This window comes from Thalassophryne amazonica, chromosome 20 (assembly GCF_902500255.1).
Source record: "Thalassophryne amazonica chromosome 20, fThaAma1.1, whole genome shotgun sequence".
In the NCBI taxonomy this organism is placed as follows: Eukaryota; Metazoa; Chordata; class Actinopteri; order Batrachoidiformes; family Batrachoididae; genus Thalassophryne; species Thalassophryne amazonica.
This window is the reverse complement of record NC_047122.1, coordinates 22,119,363-22,138,250: the sequence shown is the minus strand read 5'-3', so window position 1 is coordinate 22,138,250 and position 18,888 is coordinate 22,119,363. Positions and strand designations below refer to the sequence as shown.

General features: G+C 39.7%; 1 pseudogene; it reads right to left on the bottom strand.

Moving 5' to 3' along the window:
• Positions 1 to 2,458: 2,458 nt before the first annotated feature.
• LOC117501465 overlaps positions 2,459 to 18,888 on the bottom strand; it is a 33,735-nt pseudogene continuing 17,305 nt past the window's right edge.

Sequence of the window (18,888 nt, the reverse complement as noted above, 5' to 3'; positions counted from 1 at the left end):
AAGTCATCAGCTGGAGAGAAAACAGTTCATAACCACTGGTTTAGGAATTATAACCAGGATTCCAAATGGAATAAATCCCACTAGTCTGAATTTAGATAAAGGGGTGAAGTCAAGAAGTCTGAATTTATTTATTTTTTGTGTGTGACTTAAAGTGCTTTACTAATTAAATCACTTTTTAACCAAACTTGAGAATGCTGGCTCTCATCTGGAATGAAACACACAAACATACAAATTTGTGGATAAAGTTACAAAATGACACTCAAACAGCTTGAAAGATGTTTGACATTCCACATTGTGATCTTGTGCCAGGTCTGCACTCTGAGTGCTGTTCTAGTTCCCTCAGCTGAGGAGCGTGCGTTTGATGCTCGTCTCAGCAGGATCACTCAAAACGAGAAAAATTATTTAAATTCAATAATGAAAGGCGTCAGAGTGCTCTCAACAAACATGACTTCCTTGTGGCTTTTTTTTTTTTTTTGGGATTGTTGGAAGAAACCTACACACACAGGGAGAACATGCAAACTCCACATAGAAAGCCCCTGACAGGAAGCAACCCCAGGACCTTCTTGCTGTGGGGTAACAATGACTTCTTGAAAACTCTGACACCAATCAATCAATATTTTTCTGATCAATATGAAGATCATCTCTCTAGCCCTATTGGTTGTGGATATAGCTGAAAATATGTCTTTTGCACCATGTTTTGTTGACCGTGGCCTTTGTCCAGTCCTCTCCAAAAGTTAATCATCTCAAGATATCCGCCCAAGTATTAATCCCACCATGTTCAGTGAAAATCTGTCCTGCAATCTTTTAGTTATCTTGTTCTCACACACTGTACAAATTACATTACCCTGGTTTGCTGGTGCACAGAGTAATAAATAAAATGACATCTGGTGGTGAGGTAGACCTTAGAGTGGAAGAGCAGATTAAATTTTAGTGCAGATCCCAATCAAAGCATGGATCCTGCTTTGGTTATCTGACAGCAATTCCTTTGATCTGAATCTGACCTTTGTCCGATCAAAAATCAAATCCTGCCTTTGATGGTTCATTCCTTTTATTCAGATACTTCCATTCTGACTGAATTTTGTTTTATCTTTGATTCTGGTTCCATCCATCCATCCATTTTCTTCTGCTTCATCTGAGGTTGGGTCACGGGGGCAGCAGCTCAAGCAAAGCCGCCTCCCGATCCACACACACCTCTGCCAGCTCCTCCAGGGGAACCCCGAGGCGTTCCCAAGGCAGCTGCGAGACGCAGTCCCTCCAGCGTGTCCTGGGTCTTCCCCGGGGCCTCCTTCCGATGGGACGTGCCTGCAACACCTCTCCAGCAAAGCGTCCAGGGGGCATCCGAAAAAGATGCCCAAGCCACCTCAGCCGGCTCCTTTCGACGTGGAGGAGCAGCGGCTTAGCAACGAGCTCCTCCAGAGTGATCAAAGCAACCAGAATCCCAGGCAACCAGAATCCTCCTGGGATTCTGGTTCCTTTGATCTTTATTCTGCCTTCAATCCTTAGGCTAGGATTCTGATTTCCTTTGGATAATGATTCTGCCCTTGATAATGATTTTGTTGATTCCTATTATGGGGCAGATCCCACCTTTGATCTGAAGATTTGTCAGATTCTTTGATCTGGCTCTTGATCTTTGACCAAGGAAGAAATACTACCTTTGATTGTTGATCACATTGTTAGTGCTGGTTGCAGGATCAGTGCAAAAAGAATGTACGTTCAGTGCTAAAGAGCAAATGTCAGGGTCTGCCCCTGGATCCCGCTTACAGGATCAAAGAAAGAGACAAACTGGTGACAGATCAAACATTAGCAATCAGGATCAAAGGTCAAAATTACAGACAAGTTATCAGGAGCAAAAGGTAAGTGATCAGGTTTAAAGGTCATGATCAAAGATCAGCAATCAGAGCCTAACAATGTTAGAGAAAAGATCAAAGGAGTATATTTACCATAATGAAAAAGAGATCAAATACAGATGTAAATATAAGACTGTTGGACCGTGGTGCAGGTTTGTGAGCTTTGAATGTTTGTCTAGTTTTTACAAACATTTTTGATTTCTGCTGCAGGTTTGACATCTGTTGATTTAACTCCATGTGTCATCAATTGCCATCTGGAACTTTAAATGTGATGAAACCAAAGTCAGAATTTAAATATTGCACCGACTGTAACAGAAAAGTGTGAGAAGATAAAGCTTTTTGCACGCAAACATTCAGTGGAAACACCAAAATACACACCGTCACTGAACACCTCTTTTCTGCTCAAGACGTTCCAGAGTAAATAAAAACAGTCTGATAAAACAACTGCATCGGTTTTCATGAAGCTGAAATGATGTCGAGGTAACAACCGGAATTTTTTCTTTTTTCCAAGTTAAAAATATTGAATGTCAGCAGTTTGCATCTTAAAAAAAATAAAATAAAATAAAGTGTTGATGAATAACACCCATAACTGACAAATTATTCTTCCGCCTTAAAGACGTTCACGATATTTAATTTAATTTTTTTTTTAAAGTGTCCTTTCATGGCATGAAATAGTGTTTCAAGTTTTGCCTTCTGGTTGTGTTTCTTTCGTTAGGAGGGGACTCCCTTGTTGTGCCGTTTGTTAGGCGTGGGATTTCGTGCCACCACTCGCTGGTGCTGCTGTTCCTTTGTCCTTCTCATCGTCATCGTTGAGAAAAAGCAGCGGGAACATTCCTAAAATACAGCCGATGGACACACCGATGGCTTTGCCCTGCAGAATTAAAAAACAAGAACATGCTGTGTTCAGGAAACATCCCCAAGTGGGAAATTACAAACTCCAGTTAAGACTAAATTATTTCAACATACGGTCAGGTTGGTGAAAATTCAGTGATCCGATATGCAACCGACATAAATTACCATTATGTCCTTAAGACGGTAATATTAGGGCCCCTTCACACATAACACGATTGAAGTCGACTAGCACAGGAAGGACAAATTGCATGCCATTTGTGAAAAATCGGAGCTGCCTCCAACGCCTCGTACATCTGCCGCTACAGCTATTCGCACACATCAGCGGCTAAAAGACAGAGTGCCCTGCGAGAGCACATTCGATCCCTCTCGCGGCAGGTGTCAGCCAAATTCCAGGTGACACATGAACATCCAACACCGCCCGCTTGACACTTAGAAAATGTGTGACGATTTGTGCTGGTCACATGAAAATAGTGAGCAGACGATCACTTTCGAGCTTGATGTGAAATCTGTCTAAGTGCCCCCACGAGTGTGGCATTGCAAAACGTAACACACGTGGTGCATGTGTCCTGCACGTATGCGCGTGTTGCGCCCCCTGAAACACGTGGCGCATGTGTGTGTTGCGCCTCCCCCGCTCCCCCTACACGTGGTGTGTAAGGGGGGGGGGGGGGGGTGCTTATATGTATGTACAAACATGACAGACATGAACACATGCGGGGCCAGACAGCCAGGTCAGAGTGCACACAGCACGAGGAGATGACTCCTAGCTGCTGACCAGAGACACAAATGACGGCTCAGTGCACAGGACATGTCACAGTACAAACACAGAGACCACAGCCAGGACAGGTATATTAATAAGTACTACACTACCGACATACACAATTACATAACAAATGACTAAAAAATAATGATCACATAACTAGAGTTGGGTATCGAGAACTGGTTCTTTTCGGGTATCGTTAAGAAATGATTTGATCCACTGACATCAATAGTCTTTTTGTTTAACGATTCCCTTATCGGTCCTTCAGAGTTTTTAGGGGAGGTGATGGTCTTGTGGTTAAGGTGTTGGGCTTGAGTCCAGAAGATCATGGGTTCAAATGCAAATAAATGCAGTCCATTTACCATTTATTTGAGGGCGTTTGTCGGGAAAATGATCATTTCTCTATGTTGATTACAGACCCTGCAGCGGCTCTGTAATCAACCGTTTCTGCAGCGCGAATCTGCTTTGAACCCTGAACCAATGAAGCAGTACTCCGATCCACTGCTTTGTTGGTTCTTTGCTTTGCTCCTCTTAAGAAGCGGCAATGCTGCTTCTTATGCCCTCTCAAAGCCATTAAAATATGTTATGGTGAGTCACTTTTGTGCAGATTAAAGTGACTGAGACTCCTGTCTTGTTGCGAGAAAGAAACAAGAATCATCCTCTGTTCTGTTGCTCCAAATGCTGCCGCTCGGAATGAATAATTTCAAAGCCAATCACTGTTTCAATCAAATGACACCTCTTTCCAAAGGCTGTAATACAAACAAACTGCAATCGATCAAATTTTTTTTTCCCCCTCCCAAAATGAGATGTCCTGGCTGACATGCAGCAGCCCACGACTGTATGGCTGCAGACTCCAGCAGCCAGCTGAGCTCAGCTCAGATGCATGGAGTGACTTTCATGCCATTAATGTCTAAAAAGAAATGCTTTTGACAAAAACTACAGATTTTGTTTATTTCTATTTATGTCCAGAGATCAAGGATCCAATAACCAATTTTATATTTATTTACTTTGAGACTCAATAAAATGTTGTTGACATAGAAAACCTGGAAAGCCTACTTTTAGTACACAGAAAATTCACAGGAGGTATCAATAAGGGAATCGATAAGGAATTGGATCGATAATGGTATCAATATCAATAAAATCTTATCAATACCCATCCCTACACATAACAGAGTGACACGGTGTGTGCGCTGAACAGACAGGGGGCGTGTCCGCTGACAGCAGCAGCTGTTGAGATCTCTGGTTCTGGATGTCCCAGCTGGGGAACATGACTGTGTTTGGACAGACATGAACTTACAACTGTCCACTGCGATGCGCATGTATCTGCTTGCTGTCCTCATGTGGACATACATAAAAACAAATATCGCTGATAGGACAGCTGCAGCGAGAGAGCGCACACTGACAGGCTGCCCCAGCTAAAATGAATGGTCAGATCATAACCCGCAGTGGGCGTTCTGAAGGTCACGTCACCCACATGAGCTCTGTTCCACATGATGCAGTGTCTGTCCTGCATGTGCGTCGTTGACAGGACAGGCGTGTCGGGCTGGACACAAATGTGGGGCCAACTGGACACACCAGTCCAGCAGATGTGGACATGATAAGAGTGCACTGCTTCATTCATGTTAATTCATGACTGTACATCTGTGATCATGGGTCATCTACAGAGGAACAGACGGTTCATACTTGTATTATCTGCTCGATAAGAGGGATTCAATACAATGCTGTGTTTTTATGGTGTGTGATTTATTATATTATTATTATTAAATAAATATTTATCTCCTTGTTGATTTCAACCACTTTACGCACCTTTTATAGGACAGCGATGGTCGCGCAGTGGTAAAGTTTCTGACCGGCACTCAGAGCTTTTGTAAACTGCAGGTTCAAATCCCCTGGGTGGCATTTTTTTTTTTTTCCACAGCAGCTGCGTGATGTGGTTACACATGCTCCAGCTCCTCACACTGTGTTCCCGCTGTGACAGTTTTGTGCATGCTCATACACGAAATTGTTGCAGTGGGATTGTTCATGCCTTCCTGACCACGTGTCCCTCCCAACGTCAGCTCAATGTTTTCGTGGTTCAGTCATATGAGCTGTTTCACTATGATTCGCCCTGATTTGTACTTATTCATACTATGTGTGAAGGGGCCCTGACAAATGCTACTTAATGACTTAAATCGTTTAGTTTTGTTTGCATCATATATATGTCAAAGAGTCTGCAATTTGGTAGAATCTCCAATTCTACCAGCAGAGTCTCCGATCGAAGAATCTACTAGTAGAGTTTCCAATCGCATTCTCTACTGGTAGAATCTCCAACTCTACCAAATTGCAGACTCTACTTTGTCAAATACACATACACATATACATACATACATACATAGACACACACACGTACAGGTGTATACAAAAGTTTGGGCACCCCTGATGATTTCCATGATTTTCCTTTATAAATCATTGGTTGTTTGGATCATCAATTTCGGTTAAATATATCATATAGCAGACAAACACAGTGATATTTGAGAAGTGAAATGAAGTTTATAGGATTTACAGAAAGTGTGCAATAATTATTTAAACAAAATTAGGCAGGTGCATAAATTTGGGCACCCCAACTGAAAAAAAAAAAAATCCATCAATATTTTGTAGATCCTACTTTTGTAGAAATAACAGCCTCTAAATGCTTCCTATAGCTTCCAATGAGAGTCTGTATTCTGGTATTTTGGACCATTCTTCTTTACAAAACATCTCAGGTTTGTTGGTTTCTGAGCACAGACAGCCCGCTTAAAATCACACCACAGATTTTCAATAATATTCAGGTCTGGGGACTTGTGATGGCCATTCCGGAACATTTTACTTGTTCCTCTGCATGAATGTCTTAGTAGATTTTGAGCAGTGCTTAGGGTCGTTGTCTTGTTGAAAGATCCAGCCCGGGCACAACTGATTCATGAACATTGTTCTCAAGAATCGGCTGATACTGACTGGAATCCATGTGACCCTCAACTTTAACAAGATTCCCGTACCTGCACTGGCCACACAGCATGATGGAACCGCCTCCAAATTTTAAGTGTTTTTCTTGGAATGCCGTGTTCTTTTTCAGCCATGCATACCACCCCTTGTTATGTCCAAATAACTCAATTTTAGTTTCATCAGTCCATAGCACCTTATTCCAAAATGAAGCTGGCTTGTCCAAATGTGCTTTAGCATACCTCAAGCATTTTTGTGGCATGTACGTAGTAAAGGCTCCTCTGCATTACAGCAATTCTTTGTGCAAAGTGTGCTGCATAGTTGAACAATGCACAGAGACACTATCAGCAGCAAGACCATGTTGTAGGTCTTTGGAGCAGGTCTGTGGGTTAACTATGGACTGTTCGCACCATCCTTCACTTCAGCTTATCTGAGATTTTTCTTGCCTGCCACTTCGGGCCTTAACTAGTACTGTGCCTGCGGTCTTCCATTTCCTCACACTGGAAACTGACAACTGAAATCTCTGAATGGCTTTTTGTATCCTTCCTCTAAACCATGATGTTGAACAATCTTTGTTTTCAGGTCATTTGAGAGTTGTTTAGAGACTCCCATGTTGCCACTCATTAGAAGAGATGCAAAGAGGGGAACAATTGCAAGTGGCCACCTTAAATACCCTTTCTCATGATTGGATACTGTGTAAGGAGGTCAAGGGTCAATGAGCTTACCAAACCAATTTTGTGTTCCAGTAATTAGTGCTAAATGTATTCAAAGCAATAAAATGACAAGGATGCCAAAAATTTATGCACCGGCCCAATTTTTAAGTGTACACTTTCTGTAAATACTAGAAACTTCATTTCACTTCTCAAATATCACTGTCTTTGTCTGCTATATGATATATTTAACTGAAATTTCTGATCGAGATAACCAATCATTATAAAGGAAAAATCATGAAAATTATCAGGGGTGCCCAAACTTTTGCATACAATTGTGTGGTATAATTATATATATATATATATATATATATCTATATATATATATATATATATATAATATCCCAATCTCAACTTGGATTTTATGAATTTATTGTTGCCTTGAACACAGCAACCAACCTGTAGCTTGTTGCTTAATCATGCACCGATTTTAACCAAATATGAGGTACTTTTAAGATTCTGGCTCTCAATGTGAACTTTGAACTTTTAAATTTATTCTCCAAGAACCACACGTGGCAGAAAGGGCAAACGATACATTTTGTGAATCCTTACGACAAAAGGGACACTTTAGCATAGTTTTCAAGAAGATCTCATCAATTTGAAAATCTGACCCCTGCAGAAGTTCAAACTGTGACCTTTAACCTCTAAACGTCAATAGAGAAACAGCAACATCAGATTTGTGGTTAGTAGCAGTGAGAAGACTATATTTATGTTTTCTGCCAAAAAATTGACATGAATCTGCACACAAAACCACACCCCACACCACAGGCCACACCCCCACTCTGCAAGTGGCTCCGATACAGAATCTGGACCAAACTGTGGCTCAGTGGCCGTGACTGAAAAATCAGTTCTTCACTTTGGGAGTAATTGTGCTGACGGGCAATCAGACGGTCCTGCATCAATAAATGAATGAATGAATTAAAAACGGGGCTGCTCACCATGTGGGGAGCTGACTCGAGTCTGCCACATGTCCACCTGTTTGGGTGTCAAATCTGGAACCTGCATCCCCAGTTTGGACGCCAGAAACCTCCACTAGCGACGCGAGACTGGAAATCAGGATTAAAAAAGTACAAGCATCAAGTGTGAGACACGAACCTGTCAGGCAGAAATTCATCGATCACCTTCAAATAATCAATAAAAGTCAGAAAGTAGAATTTGGACTCAGTTTGTTCAATGTGGAAGATTTGTTTGCTGCTTCATAAGAAATGTTCACAGTTCACACACACAAAAACCCGTTTATTAAAAAACAAACAAACAGAAGAATGATTCCGCTGTCTACAACTAATTTAAAATAGAAGAATGAACGTCTGTTTATTTTTACTGTGAGCGCCAAATAAACTGCAAACTTTATGAAACAATAATAATTCACGATCAACGCTCCGACTCACAAACAATTTTAAGATTGTTGGAGTCTGAAATGTGAACGTGTCAAGAAAGGAAAGAACACACAGACCTGCAGCTGCCTACAAACAAACGTTAGTAGGGTTTGAACGCATGCTCACCCGAGACCGGCCAGATCCGAAACCAGGTTGCCCAAAGCTGCAGCTGCAAAAACACACACAAGAAAAAAAACAAACAACCAAAAAAAACACAAAAAAAAAAAAACACTTTGAATTCACCTTTCATCAATAAACAGGGTCTTATGGTGAATTCGGGATGAGAACAGTGGGCAATATTTTCATGCCGTTATGTCGCCATAAACAAAAATGTAACAAGGCAACTTCAAAGTGCATCATAATGATCATGTGAAGACGAGTTTCCAAGTTTTTATTGGTGAAACGGCATTCAGGAAAAAAAAGCAACCAGGAACAACTTGTGTGAAAGCCTGATTTATTGTAGTAAGAATTTGAACTAGATCTTCAAGGGATGCATCGTTGTTGCAAATAAAATCCCTGGAAATTCATAGAGGTCAGTTTTCATCGTGAACACATTTTTGGCACCATGACCTTAAAAAAAAAAAAAACAGATGAATGCCGTTCATCATCCAACTAGACCTCAAACTTCAAGACATGTATCCTTGCTGCCAATTCAGTAAATTACCCTTATTTCTTTGAAAAGTTATGGGGAGTACAGTGTTGTGGGAGGTTCTCCCCCATGACCTTCAAAATTAGGTCGCCAATCCATCACTGAAGCTGGCCCGAGAACTTCAAAGGATGCATGTTAGTTGCAAATTTGACAAACCCGTCTGAAAATCCTTGGAATGTTATTGAGAGTTCACTCTTCATCGCACACAGGCACTAGTTTGGCTTTGTGACCTTCAATATTTGGTCAAGAACACTCATGACACCTGACCTTGACCTTCATAGTGCAGCAGATAACTGCAACAATCTGCTAATGGTGATATAAGCACCAAAGTTGCACAAATACTCCTTAGACATTACTCTTTGAAAAAAAATGACTAGCCACTTGAATTTCAATAGCCGGCCAGGTTGGGGTCAATTGAAGAATTTCACAGGGTCAAAATTAAAATGCTCCAATCAAATTGAAAATGACACTACATTATTTGTCTGATCACAACAATTCTAAAAAGGTATAGGTTGGACTATCTATGACTGAATGTCAGGGGTTATGGGGTAAAACAGCAAAAATGACAAAGGTCAGTTTCATTTTGTACAGGGGTCAGAAGTGTAAAGTTCTTTCAATATTAGTAAAAAGTGATGCAAATTATTGATTGAGCTAATAGGAATAATAATGGAATAGTTTTGACTGTGTTGAAATGTTTGGTCTCCCAAAGTAAAGGTCAAACGAGGTCAACATCCATTGGATTCTATGACATGTGACATATGTACCCCCCGTAACATGATAAATAAGCATGATACATTGGTCCAAACTATTCCTTTTTAAAACCCTGTTAACTCACTAATAATTCACATCTTTTTTTTTAACACCAAAATTGGAGCAATTTCAACTTTTGACCCCTGTACAAAATGAAACTGACCTTTGTCATTTTCGCTGTTTTACCTCACAGACTGTCCAAACTATATCTTTTTGGAATCATTATGATCAGACAAATAATGCAGTGTAGTTTTCAATTTGATTAGAGCATTTTTAATTTTGGCCCCTGTGTAATTCTTCAATTGACCCCTACCTGGCCGCCTATTGAAAATTCAAGGGGCTAATTGTTTTGTTTTTTTTTCCCAAAAGAGTAATGTCTGAGTAATTTGTGCTGAATCTGATGGTTTGTATCACATCAAACAGAGCAGGATTTTTGCTCTAAATATTCTCTTAGCTTGCTGCACTAATTTGGTAAACTCATTTCAGATCTGTTAAATGTTATATTGAATACAGAGTTTCAGATGGACAGTATTGCTATGTTCCGCCACTGGGGGGACAAGAAAAATGCAGATATTAAAAAACAACAACAACAACAAAAAAAAGACTCCAAATGTATTTATTTTAAATCCACTTTCCTGGTTCCACCCCAAATAATCTGATTCTCACACAAAACTGCTGGATGCAGTAAATTCAAAGGCCAATTATTCTTTAAGTAAATTTGAGGGTTGGCAGGAAAATAAGCTCTTTTACTCATTAGTGATTCTGCAAAAAAACATGAAGAAGGAAGAAAAAAAACTCAGCAGAGAAGAAGAATATTTTAAATGGTTCCAATTGAAGAACTTAATGTAGATTTGATTTCACTGACTGCGATTTGAGTCTCTGGAAGCAGTTTGTTTGTGTTCTTTACTGTTTGACCTGTGATGAGTGGGGGGGAAAAAAAAAGTGATCGTGCTTCAATTTCCAGCGGGTTTTTTTCCCTCTCCAAATTCTTCAAAGAGAAAAAACCCGCTGATGGCGATGGGCAGCAGAGAGAATAATTTTTCCAGCACTGCTGACATCAGCTTTTTATTTGACAAACGAGTGTCAGCTGCTGTAACTCGTCAAAGAATAAACAGCAGAAACGGTTCAGCGGCTCAGTAGGCTGGACGAGCCTGAATCCGAGGACGACAGAGTGACTGATCTCCAGCCCGTTGCCGGCTCCTGATTTGCACTTTGCAGAGGAAACTGGAGCCAGGTATCCATGGAAACGGGATAACCCAATGGTGAGGGGAAGGCGAGCTCAGCTGCCTTCATGGTGCAGTACGACCCTAAGCAGAGATTTTATTTTCAGATACACGGGAGAACGCACCAACAAAGAGTTGACTGTTAAAGACGTTTAGACGGATGACATCATCACCTGAGCCAACGCCGGTGTCAGACGTTAACAGAGTGTAACCTTTGGCCTAATTAAAAGCTGAGACACCACTGTTTCATATAAGCATAGTAGCGCAATCAGTTAGTGTGCTCACTTCCAAATTAGAAGGTTCCTGGTTCCTGTTCTCCATGAACATCTTTAGTTCTGTCAGGAAGGACATCTGGCATAAAAGCCAAAAATCAAGAAGCAGCTCCATGTGGTGTCCCAGAGACAACAGGAACTTAAGACCACAGGGGCCTGGCACCAGGTACCAATTTAACCTTTAGTCTGTACCTTACAGCCCGTCTCCACCAGCGGTGTGGCTACCATTGCGTTAAAGCCAATTAGCAACAATTTCCACAACACTTCTGTTTGACACTGGTTCCTAACAGCAGTTTTTTTTTTCCTTTTTTTTGGTTATAATATTAATTTACAAAAGATTATTTTCTGATACTCTTTGATACTGTTTTTACTACTTATTTTCTACTTTCTTGACCAACAGTAACAAGAGTCATCACAAGATGACATATCCCCCCCGGCCCCCACAAATCAGTAATGCAAAGTTTAATACAAATTGTCGGGGGATTTTGGGGATCTCGTTGTGATCGTGAAAATTGACCAAGTTCAGTGTAATTGACTGATGTCGGGGGATCACCCAAGTGGTACGTCAATATCGCACCAACAATGGTGGCAATGACAATATCCTGAATATTTTGCTGAGACCTTGAAATTGACTCCAAGGTCACTATAACTGACTCGTGTTGGGGATCACCCAAGTACACCCTCATGCTAAATATGAGTGAAATTTGTGAAGTGGTTCTTGAGATTTTGCACTAACAAGAGAAAATGGACAGAAGTGCTGATCGCTACCCCCCCCCCATCCCCGTATTTCATACCGGGTGGATAAAAACTGATGGATTCACGTAGACCGATTCAGGTGCATACTCTGGTTTTTGTAGTTTGTGGTACGGCGATGGGTGGTCACTTGTTTCTCAACATTTCTCTTTAAAATTACACCAATCATCTTGGTTTTTTAGATTTTCGTGGCGTTTCCCCGAAACCGGCTACTCTATGTGTCGTCAACATCAGACATTGAAACACAACAAAACAAAAAAACCCACAGAAACAAAAGTAAATAGAAGACGATCTGTCTGCACTGAAACACGGACAAAGAAAGCAGGCTTTTAACCATCTGAGAATAAAGTGATCCATTTCTGTAGGACTGGTCTGAGTTTAAAGTTCAGATCTATGTCAGCAGGTTCAGGTCCGCTTACCGGCCATAGTGGAGATTCCTAGTGTGACGCCAATGGAAAGCTCGATCTGCGTCCCCTGCCAGAGAATAGAACATCGTCAAATATGCGATAATCTGCTCCGAACATCAAGTTTGAATTGGAGTAAAGTCACTTACTGCTGCGATCATGATGGCGTTGTCAAGGAAACCAAATCCAATGAAGGGGATGGCATTGTGTAGCAACACTGCAAATGAAGGGCAACATATCAACACACAACACTCAGCCAAAAACACCACCTCTTTATTGAGTCGCTTCTCTGCCCCGTGTCTCAAAGTCATTAAAGTTCTCACCGTATCTGATCTGAGCTGCAGTTGGTGCCGATGGTTCCGCGGCCCCTGAAAAACAACAAAAACACACAAGGAGCTCGTTTAATAAATGCTGAGGTTTGAATTAAAGCTCCTGCAGCAGAGCAGAAACAAAAATGAAATCAGAATCTCAGGATATCCGCAGACAACATCTGACAGTCAATTCCATGAACAATGGGACATGACCAGGCAAAAATTATTTTCTGGTATAGATTCTGAAAAAGAGAGCAAGTTATTTATAAACCCCAAACTTAACAATACAAGCCAAATTAATTAGGAAATATCCCTTTCCCACATGAATTTTGACAGTCAAATGATTAGTTAAATGATCAGTTTTGTCAGATTTTTACATTTTATTTTTTTGGTTTGACATCTATATATTAAAAGCTAAATGGCCTCCGTGTACAGATGTGCCTGTGTGTGTGTGTGCCTTCAATCACAGAGAAACTGGGGAGAGCTGAGATTTGCCGTTTGGTATGTTGATGTATTTTGGGTCAAGGATGAACGCCACCGAAACACAATGTTAATAGCACTAATATTTTAATATTTTTGTAAAAACTATGGATATTGGCTAACAACACTGAACAATGGATGTTGATAATTAGCCTACATTCTGGACTCACACACCATTCCAGCAGGAGGCGGTAAATCATCTATATATTAAAAGCAAAGTGATATTTGTGTATGTGTGCATTTGTGATTTTATTTATTAAGTTCAATGTTGGTACATAAAATAATTGTAAATACATAAAAAAAAAACATGAATGACACAAAACAGTGAAAACACTTAAGTCCGCCAAGGATGCAATAAAAATCATCAGTGTTTATTTGTCTGTCTTTTAGCAAGATTACGTCAAAACTATTGCACGGATTTTGACAAAATTTTCACCACAGATTTAAATTAGACGAAGGAAAACTCCATTAAATTTTGGAGGTGATCTGGATCCAGATTCTGAATTAAGCTTCACTTCATATTGGCTTTGAAGGACTATTGTTAGGAGGATTAAGTAAAAAAACTACTGCACAAATTTTAATAAAATTTTCAACACTGATATATATTACGTCATGGAAGACTCCATTAAATTTTGGAGGTGATCTGGATCAAGATTTCCCTTTATATAGAGTTTGAAGGATTACTTCAAACTACTTCACGGATTCTCACCACATTTGCACCACAGATAGATATTAGGGCATGGAAGACTTCACTGAATTTTGGAGGTGATTTGGATCTGGATTAGCAGACGTCAGAAATCTCTGATTGCTCTTGTTTCCATTCTGGTCTGTTTAAAAATCAAATGACAAAACAGAAGTAATAAACAGTAATACCAAGTGTGTATATGATAACAACAACCTAAACACATTAAAACAGTAAATTAACAGGAAATAAAAGTGTTGAGTTCCTCTAAAAACTGTTGAGGTCTAAGATTCTAAAAACATTCTGGACTCACATCATTCAAATTCATAATAAAAACTGTACAATTCATTACCACCTTTAAAAATTGTCAGCTACCTATTTTATAAACATGACCCAATCAACCCGCTAGTACATATATCAAAAGGCAAGTGGCCTTTGTGTACATGTATGTGTCTATGGCTTTGATCACGGAGAAACTGGGAAGCGCTGACATTTGCCATTTGGTGTGCTTATAGTTTTAGGCAGAAATTAAAATTCTGGGTGTCCACAAAAAACAAACAAACAAACAAACAAAAAAACAACAAAAAAACAAAACAAAGAAAGAAATCAGTGTGTCCAAAGTTTTAGGGGCTGACCAGCATCCGGGGGGAGCTGCCACAGAGGCAGTCCTCTGAAAAATTATTTTAAGAGAAAAAAAAAAAAAAAAAAAGGCACTAAATTATGCATTCTAGTGCATTCTGGAGAACCAAATATTATATTTTAACCATAGAAATCTGATTAGATTTTGCTTCTTTATATATGTTTTGTTTTCTGCCTGACATTAATGTTAATGCAGCCTTCTTGCCTTGTTTAAATGTCATCTTTTTTCTTTTCAGGTAATGGCTTCTTTTCTTTGGTGATGGTTTCCAACTTTCCATGAACCTGTGCGTGTCGTGTGCCTGACTCAACTCACTGCATGTGTTGGGAAAGTGTCGGTACACGGACCCACAACAGGGGGCGCAAAGGAACGGACAATGGAGTAGGTCAAATAACAACACTTTACTGTTGTGAATGTGCACAACAAATACAACAGATTACAACAATAGATCAGAATCAATTCACAAAGGTGTCGTGTGGGCAGGCTCGAAGATAGGAGACACCTGTCCAAAGCAGAACCGGAACCACACGATACCTTCGCCACCAGACCCGGGAATACTGGAGCCGCCAAGTCCCGAACTCCCAGGTGGCCACTGCCTCCGCGTGTCGGACCTGGTACTGCTGGCGAGGAACAAAAACACAATTAAAGGTGGGCGCGTTTGCACCCAGTAATCCGCACGGCAGGAAAGCTACCTCCACCTCTCGTTGGAAAAAAGGTCTGTTATCACTCACAAAAATCACAAAAGGTTACTGTCAAGCAGTCAGCTGAGAATATTACCTTCCAGGTAGAACAATATCTCGGCAAAGAGGTGGAGACGTGGTCCTGCTGATGTACCCCTGCTGATTGGTAACAGCTGTTGCAGGTGATTGCGTGACAGCTGTCACCCTAGCTGCTCCTGTGAGGTGGCTGCGCCCTCTGGTGCCTGGAGCCCGCACTCCAGGCAGGGCGCCCTCTGGTGGTGGGCCAGCAGTACCTCCTCTTCTGGCGGCCCACACAACAGCATGTGCTTGTTTAAACCCCTGTGGCTGGCGCACTGCTTCTTTCTGCACCCATAAACTGTGCACCTATGTAGATTCTGAAATAGTTTCTATTATATAGATTACATATATATTATTTGTATATTATATAACGGCTGAGTGGATCCTTGTGATTTGATTGGTGCTTTGTATGTCACATGACATGGATTATTCGTCCCATCTGTATTGCATTGCATTTAGAGTGCAAATTTGTTCCATACGTTGGGTACCATTGCACTCTGCACACACACAACAAATCCACTGCGCTGTCTGGAGGCTGTTAGCAGGAAGTAGAATGAAAAGCTGGACTAATTTGTGACGTGATTTTTTTTTTCGCTGCACTGAGGATGAACACATTCTTTTTTTTTGTAGTACACGCACGCACAAGTGCCAACCCGGTTGTGTGAGCACGCACGCGCGGGACAATGACACAAGTGAGATGACGATTTGATTGAGCTAACTGACGGTGCTAATTCTTGTAACACACACACACACACACAAAATCCACTCCGCTGTAAGCTGTCTGGATGCATGAAGAGCTGTTCAGATGAACAGCAGATGTGATTTTTGGCTGGACTGAGGAACTACACAAAGTCTTTTATTTTTAATGGAAGTCTAAAGTCAGTGTACTGCATTACCGGACTACACGTCACAATATGGACTTTAGTAGCAGTGAAACACCAAAATGTAAGTCCCTTTTCTGTTGTTTATAAATTCATAAAATATTAAATAACAAGGATCTATTTTAGCCGTTATATAAAACAAATAATGAATGTTTATGAGTTCAATGGTACAAATATTTCATGAGGTGAAAGCTGGAACAAACCATTCAACAAGCCTCGTTGAATGGTTTGTTCCAGCTTTCACCTCATGAAATATTCGTACCATTGAACTCAAACATTCATTATTTGCACATTATCCTATTCTTAGTTTTTAATTGGATATTGTGTGCTTATTTGATTTCTGCATGGTAACAACCTAATCAGCAAATTGATATATAGCTCTTTCAATCTTGCCGTAGCATGTGCCATCTGGCACACATGCTTAAACTGGTGAAGGAGCAAGCATGATTGTACTTTTTGAATGTCAACACATATCAAAATCAACCACATTTAATAACTAAATTAAATTTTATTGATCAATTAAATCAAAAACAAGAATTATTCAAAGTATAAAAGTGAAAAATTTAATAAGTCATGAAAATAATAAAACAATGAACTATTTATAAGAACCAGATATGCAGCTACCAAAAGAGATCACCATTGAATATTTATACTCAATAAACTAGTATAATCTATTAAAAAATCTGAACAGCTGCTGCCACTTTATATAAAAAATCCATTAACAAACACATTTCTGAATTTGACATACCATAACAATATCATGTCGAATCAAATTACAGACCAATCAGAAACCAACCTTTCAAAAGGTGGTGTCAACTGACCACTCACATCATGTGTTACTGGGCATAATGCAAAACTGGAAGTTAGTTGCTAGTTGTATACTAGAGACGATAATTCGCTATATTTTGGAGAAAAAGATGGATTTAGCCAAAATTAGATGGTGACATAGTAAGAGGCCATTATACACATTTTTGACGGCTGGGTGCCCAAAATAGGGAGAGTGCTTATGTATTTTCAGTAAAGGATGAACACCACCAAAACGGAAAGTTGATGGGACTAATATTTTTGGAAAAACTAGGGATATTAGCTAACAACAGTGAACAATGGACGACGACGTTGATAATTACAATCTGTACTCATACGTCATTCCAGCAAAAGGCGGTAAATCATCTATATATTAAAACCCAAGTGGCCTCTGTGTATGTGTATGCATGCGTGTGTGTACCATCGTCGATCACAGAGAAACTGTGGAGCGCTAACCTTTGCTGTTTGGTACGCTTATGTATTTTGGGTCAAGGATGAACACCGCCAAAACAGAGCATTGATAGGACTAATATTTTGGGAGAAATTACAGATATTATGTAACAACAGTGAACAACGGATGTTGATAATTACATTCTGGACTCACACACCATGTAAGATCATTATAGGAAACTTTGAATAATTCATTCTCAACCTTGAAAAATGTCAGATACCTATTTTATAAGCAATACCCAATCTGGAGCCCGTGGATCCCCATGGGCAACATGCTAGTGTATATATATATATATATATATATATATATATATATATATATATATAAAGGTCCGGTATGTAGGAGTGGAAACAGTTTCCTCAGATTTCCTAAAACCTTTTAAACCCAGAACTGCATGAAAAAGTGTAAATTGATGTAAAATTTTCAATAATTGGATTATTTAATCTCTTCCTAAGAAAATCAGTAAAATATTTCAGAAAACATGTACTTTTTATCTGCAAGTTATGTTCATGAATCAGATGTAACATCTGTCACATGGAATTTTTCACAATCCTGGAGCCAGTGCTGCCAAGTGCCTCACCATCTGTTCCCTACTGCAGTCACTATATTAGTAAGCTGACTCTCCCTATATTCCTGGAGTTCACAATTATGAATCATTGAAGGTTTTTAGAGAACTTTGAAATAAAGTTTACAGAAATTTTCATGTGTCTTTTTCTTGTAACGTCTGCCACACTCATTTTTGTTTTCATAAAAAAAAAAAACAACAACTAGAAGCATCACTGGATATCTTTTCTTCCATTGTTGATTGATAATCCATCATCACAAACAATTGCATTTCTCTATAAGATGATGTATGCTCTGGTGAAATAATAATAATAAAAAAATCACATGCGGTTTTTGGGGAAGGGGGGGAGCTGTTATATTATTTTCATTCTATTTAAATTTCCAAACTGATTAAAGCTGAATGTGAGGAACTGTTCTTCACCAATGCACCTTAATGCAACACCTCAGACTATTAACCATACAAAAGAATTAAAAAAAGTGACTCCACGTCCTAGTCATGTCTTTTTCTTTTCTTTTTATTATTTTTTTTATTATTATTATTATTTTATTTATTTTTTTTTTTTTTACAATTCTCAAACATGTTGAGCTCAAACATCCAAAAATAGTTTGTATGGTCCTTGAATATATAAATATAAAATGCTGTGCAGTAGTGAAATGGACTGCATTTATATAGCACTTTTCCATCTGCATCAGACGCTCAAAGTGCTTTACACATCAATGTGTCACTTTCACCCCGATGTCAGGCTGCTGCCATGCAAGGTGCCCACTACAC